Below are 6,658 nucleotides of genomic sequence, written 5' to 3' on the forward strand. Positions count from 1 at the left end.
CCTGAATTTCAGTGCTTCTTGTTGTTGATAGAAAGAGGGATCTCAAATACTCACGTGTGCTCAAATTTTGCATTTGATATGAGTGGCCACACAGCAGCATTCTGGTTTGTCCCTCCCATAACTGAACTTTTATATGTCTAGTTATGTCTCGTACATAATCCCGTCTGGGTCTCCACATTTACACCCCAAACCTTCACCATTTCAGTTTCAGTTTAATATAGTACACATTAGGGATGCCACAATTCTCAATCTAATATTGAACCGTTCGGTACGACATCCACGGTTCAATACGTGCTTGTGTAATATTATTGATCCGCCTTACTTAAGGTGGACGTTGACGCAATTTTGTTTTAGAAACAAACTTTGTTGTATTATTTTCATGTTATCACTGTGAAGCTGCTTTGATACAATCTGTATTGTAAAAAGCGCTATATAAATAAAGGTGACTTGACTTGACTTGTGAATTGCGTTTTTTCGGTTTTACGTTTAAATAATTTATGTGCGTTTTATTTCTCTCCGAAATGACTGTTTGTGTGTGCCTGTAACTGTGCGTACACACCGCCGCCGGCGAGAGCGTCAAAGTGGCCGGAAGTGCACCGGCGAGTAAGTTAGGGGGCGCGCGCGCGGCTTAAAGGATAATTCTGGTATTTAACACTTTGAGTCTATTTTCTAGTTTGTTTTGGATGAACTAGAGTGGGTCCTGTCTCGACTTTTTGACTATTTTAGAATCGCCTCTGAGCGCTTCAGAGTGGATGTCTACAGGCATGCTCAAACATGTCCTTAAAACAACCCTTAACGTTCGTTTTCAAAACTGTGCAACTCACAGAGTGGTTAGTGGTGTTCGTTGATGATTAAAAACAAATATATCGGCGCAATGTATGCTTTCAATCCGTGTTATTTGCTATAGTGGAACTATTTTTTCAGATATCTCACAACCGCGTATAAACTTCCTCTCGATATTTGAGTCTGAAGCGTTAGCACACTCCCGACCACTTGATGGCGACAACCACTTTGCCGCAGTTGCTCAGCTCACGCTAGCCTTCTGAGAGACGGAGAACCGAGCGAAAAGACTACAACCAAATGTAAACAGATCCGTTTCCGGTAGCGCAGTAATACCAACCAGCACTGAGTCCTCCAGCAGACATCAATGCGATTTTAAAAAATGGCAAATAAAACACGACAGAAACTGTATTTCGCTACGCTACTTGTTTTGGAACATCAACGAACACCACTAACCACTCGGTGAGTTGCACAGTTTTGAAAACGAACGTTAAGGGTTGTTTTAAGGACATGTTTGAGCATGCCCATAGACATCCACTCTGAAGCGCTCAAAAAGTCGAGACAGGACCCATCGTCAAAATTTCTAAGTCCACCACTCTAGTTCATCCAAAACAAACTAGAAAATAGACTCAAAGTGTTAAATACCGGAATTATCCTTTAACCATCATTCCACACTTTAACATGGCGAGCGGCGGTGAAGTGAGGCAACAGTACAAGGAAACGCCGGCGTCTTTCAAATCCGTGGTGTGGGGACATTTCGGTTTTGCTGTTGAGTACCGAGGAAGAAAAAAAACGGTAAACAAAAAATGTGTGCAAGCATTGTTTTACACGTGTAGCCTACTCAAACGGGAACCTCAAAATACAGGAATAGATAGCTGACCTAAGTGAAATTGCACTTTACATTCTGAATGAAGGACTGTACTGGAGTACTGTTAAGTGTAATTAAAATGGTTTATTTATGTTTACTGAAGTGCAAGTATGTTTATTTGAAACAGTCAATTTATGTTTACCAACTTCACATGTATGTTTATTTTCAAAATTTAGGAATTTATGTGTTCCCCAGTTTGTACATGGGCTACCAGCAGCTGTGAAATGTCAGTGTTAATTTTATATTATACTATACACTAGTGGACTTTTCTTAGCATTTAAGTAAAATAAAGGAGTATTGCAATAAATCTTTAAGTTTTTATTTTTTTCTCCTTAACCTCTTACTGTTCCTATTGGCTAAGCATAGAATAACAAAAAAAACAGTGTCAAGCCATCAGAACCGTGGTTAAAAAACCGAGGTATGTATTGAACCGTGGGCTAACTGTATTGTTGCATCCCTAGTACACATGAACATCGACCATCCCAACCAGAGAAAAATAAACACATTGCACCACACAAAAACAACGATCCATGAAATCCATGCAATCTTACCATGGATGATGGTCAATGGCTGAATTCAAAACCACATACTGACATACTACACTTATGATTTCTGCAATAGAAAGATATGTTAAAAATAGTAAGAGGCAAGAGCATTCAGCCAATATATCTGACTAATACATGATACGCTAGTAGTATCAGCCGTGACAGGTGTGGCAAATATGAAAAGATCAGTGGCAACAGCATCTCTGTCTCCACCAGGCTAGAGTACAATAATAACATATTGAAAAGGTGTGTACAATTCAAACTGCTTAACTAAAAAAAACAATCACAATTAACTGTAGCTGCTGTACGTCTGCATACATGTGCTGCTCTTCTTCATCTCTCTTCTGAACTCTTACCCTCACACGTGTTCTCCTTTTTAGAGCTCCGGGTTCAGTAGAGATGAACTGTTCTAATTGATTGATATGAATGCATTTTTGAAGATAACTGACTGACTTCTCAAAAGTTTCTATGGCATTTTCTTTTCATTTTACCTCTGTATGTGCCTATTAAAGTAGCGTTTACTACTACTGTGTGTGTACTGTAGGTGTTTTAATTGCCAGCAATCAGGTCATAAAACTTTAACTGCTCTGTGCGTAAGTCTAAACTGTCTAGCCTTTGTTTTATGCCATAGAGGGAAAACAGTACTGAACAGTACACTATCGGAGCCTTCACGTGCTATGGTAATTATGGTAAATACCAAAAGCCGACGTGGAAAATGCACATGAACACCCCCTCATGTGGTGTTTTCCACTGGGCAACTCATAGAATATTTTGATGCACGAGTTGCCAACATGAGACAACATTTGACCTTTTCAAAATGGCGGAGAGCAACGCAAGAGTCGTGAATGTTAAACATTGTACACAACTAAACGTTTTTTGCTACTGTTAGCGGATCATTTTTGTAGCCTATACAATGTTGTGTCATTAACAATTGTAATATAATGCGTCAACACTCAGTGTCAGTTTTAAAAATACCGTTATAGTTTGGTGTTACCTACCCAGAGCAGATGCTAGCTAGCAGTCAATAGGAGCCTCCTAGTAATGAGCGGTCAGGCAATTTACTCACGTGAATGTATTTTGTCTGTAGTGTACACCAGCGACACCATGATTTACTGGGACCAGGAGATGACCCAGACCAGGGCTGGACTGGGACAAAAAATCGGCCCGGGCATTTTGGCCCAGACTGGCCCACTACATATGATCATAAACACAACCAAACTTTGCACGCCCTGAATATGTATACCAACTCCTATTAAAACCACTAACGCCATGTAATAGGTGAATAGGAGTGAGTAAGAGTTAACAGATGAAGTAAATACTAAGTTAAACTATACTCCACAGTAATCCTTAAACAAGCTATACGCTGCATTGGGATATCTGTGGTGAGTGCACCTCTGTCCCTCTAGGGGGGTTGGGGGGCATGCTCCCCCGGAAGAAAATTTTGTGCTTTTTAATGTTAAATTCATCAATCTGGTGCACTTTGAGAGTTCAAAATTAAGAGCTCCAACCCATATTCAGTGTGCAAATTGAACAAAGAAAAACTCAAAACTCTTTTAGTTGTGATATAGTTTCTGTCTACATTACACTACTACATAATACTAGTTATAATATTAATCCCATGGCAGTAATAGCCATATGTTGTAAAACAAATGCAATGAAAAATAAAAGCAACTTTCATAGTTTCGTACTAATTTCTATACTTGAAAGAGATAAGCACATGATCTTTTATTTTGACGGAAACGGCATCGTTCTTTTATTTTGGCGAAAAACATGGTTTACAAACTCGTCTCATTACAGTCTATGATTACAATTCTAATAAAATGCGTAATTGTCAAATATGCAGATGTGGAAATAATGCGTAACTGGGTAGTGGGTTCCTACATAGCCTAAGTGTTGTGACAGTAGCCTAGTTCTGCTTACCACAGTTCTCTGCACTCACTCATCTCTCTCCTTATCCTCCTCTATCCTCATCAGACACTTGAAGGGCCTTTGAAGTTAATTTTTTTTTCACGCTTTTTCTCTGCACATTCCTTGTGTTTCTTCTCTGACTATTTTGACAGATACACACTGACACTGCTCGCTCACTCAGAGCTCAAAGGGGGAGGAGTTTAAAGATGTGATTGGACCAGCCCAGTGTCAATCAAGAAAATAACCAATGGGCCGCTGATCTACGCGTTTCATCATGCGCCGGTCTGTGAGAAAAAGAAAAACCTACGCTGTGTCCAATGCATTACACCGGCACAAAGATCCCAGCGCCACCAATTAAGCAAAACTAAACGCAATGGGCCGCCGATGTTCGAGTTTTATAGGCCGTTCAGACAATTTTTTATATATATATATTTAAAGTATGAGATGTATCGGCCCATAAAGCACGTCGGCCCACCGGGAAAATGCCCGGTATGCCCGATGGCCAGTCCAGCCCTCACCCAGACCATAACTCAAACGCTCTATCAACCGGAAGGAGAAACCCTGTACATGGACCATGATTTCACCACTGCTCTGCAAATAGTTCCCCCCGTTTCTGTTTCTGAAACAGGTGAGTGCCCGTTCGCATAACAAAATGCAGTTGCAGACCCTTTTTTTGATTTACCTGATGCGCCAATATCTAATGAAAGATGTGTTACTAATTAAACAGACCGGGAAACACTAACAGGACTAAACCAAAAACACAAAGACAGGGGTGAACAAGATCACAAAACTGAACTAATAACAGGACTAAACCAAAATCACAAAGACAGGGGGAAACCAGATCACAAAACAGAACTTAAACACATAGAAACATGACAACGTTCCACGTGATTTTGGTTTAGTCCTGTTATTAGTTCAGTTTTGTGATCTTGTTCACCCCTGTCTTTGTGTTTTTGGTTTAGTCCTGTTAGTGTTTCCCGGTCTGTTTAATTAGTAACACACACTGAATAAGAACATTGTCTGATAGGATCATCTGTTATTAAATGTGCTTATGACACTTGGCAGTGATAGTGCTTATGTTACTGTAGGAATGACAGAAATGTGATTTTTAATTATTTTTATTAAGAAATAAAAGCTGTTTCACAGTGTTGGGGCTGAGTCTATTTCTCCTCTTAGACAGTACTTCCCCAGCCTTAGAGAAGACTCTTTCACATGGCACAGAGGAGGCCGGGGTACAAAGAAACTGTAATGCCAATGTATATAGGTGGGGGTAGACATGTTTCTGCATTCTCCAGTATTCAAGTGGATCTTCAGCTCTTTGTATGTTTGTCTCTGTAAGGTATTTATCCACTTCTACGATCGCATCAGAAGTGGCATTTGAGCTTTGCTCCACAGCACTGTCCAACAGAAGCCAAAGGTTTCCACCTTACAAGTGTGAGGAAAATTATTATTATTATGTTTATTGGGAGTGACTGTACATGTACATTGATTGAATATAAGACACATCAACGGTCAACAATTATAAAATACAATAAATAAATAAAAATAAAAATAAATAAATACTTGAGCTTGGTGTGGGCTGTTAAGTTGATGATGGTGCTTATGTTGACTGAGTGCTTGATGATGTGGATGGTCTTTCATCTTCGGCCCTGATGACAATACCACATTCTGCTTTTAGCCGTTTGACAGCCTCTGTCATTTTAGTTTGGTGAAGGAAACCCAACTTTTTAAACCTTGGGTCCAGCAGAGTTGCCATGGTCATTATACTGAGCGACTCCATATTCCAGATATGCTCCCTCAGACGCCTGATAAGGTTTTCAGTTAATTCCTTTGTTATTGGCATGGTTAACCTATGAAATAGAAAATTATTTACTGTGTGTTCTACACAAATAAAAATAAATACCTTAGTTGTTCAACCTGTAATGAATGGTGAATCATTTTTAGCAAAGGAATTACTTTGGAGCCAGACACACGTTTTTCCTCGGACAGCTCTACTGTGGCCTGGTGGAATGGGGCGAGAACACACAGAACTTGCTGTATGGCTTCATAGTCCAGGGCATGAAGTGGAGCTATATCAGTTTTAAGTGAGGCAAGGGATGCTCCCACAGTTTGCCTTTCCCCATGCAGCCGTTGAAGCATGTGAAAAGTGCTGTTCCAGCGTGTTTCCACTTCATTCACAAGTTTAAGAACTGGCCTGTTCATCTTTTGCTGCACATGGGTCAACATTTCTTTGGCAGAGGTGCTGCTTCGAAAATAGGTGACCACCTTTTTAGCTTTGTTCCGAATGTCACACAGAGCTGGTACCTGATCAAAAGACTTTTTAACCATGGTGTTAAGTGCATGTGCAATGCAAACTGAATGTCTCACTTGCAGAATTCTTGCACAAGCAATCATGTTTGCTGCTGCATCTGTGACAAGACACTTCACTTTGTCCTTGATTGCCCACTCCATCATGACATTCGTTTTCACCAGGGCCATATTTTCCGCTGTGTGCCTGTTTGGGAACTTCTCAACATCCAACAACACTGTATTCATCTTATAACTGTCATCAATGTAG

The sequence above is a fragment of the Rhinichthys klamathensis genome, unplaced genomic scaffold (assembly GCF_029890125.1).
Source record: "Rhinichthys klamathensis goyatoka isolate OS25496 unplaced genomic scaffold, OSU_Roscu_1.1 h1tg000267l_1, whole genome shotgun sequence".
Lineage (NCBI taxonomy): Eukaryota > Metazoa > Chordata > Actinopteri > Cypriniformes > Leuciscidae > Rhinichthys > Rhinichthys klamathensis.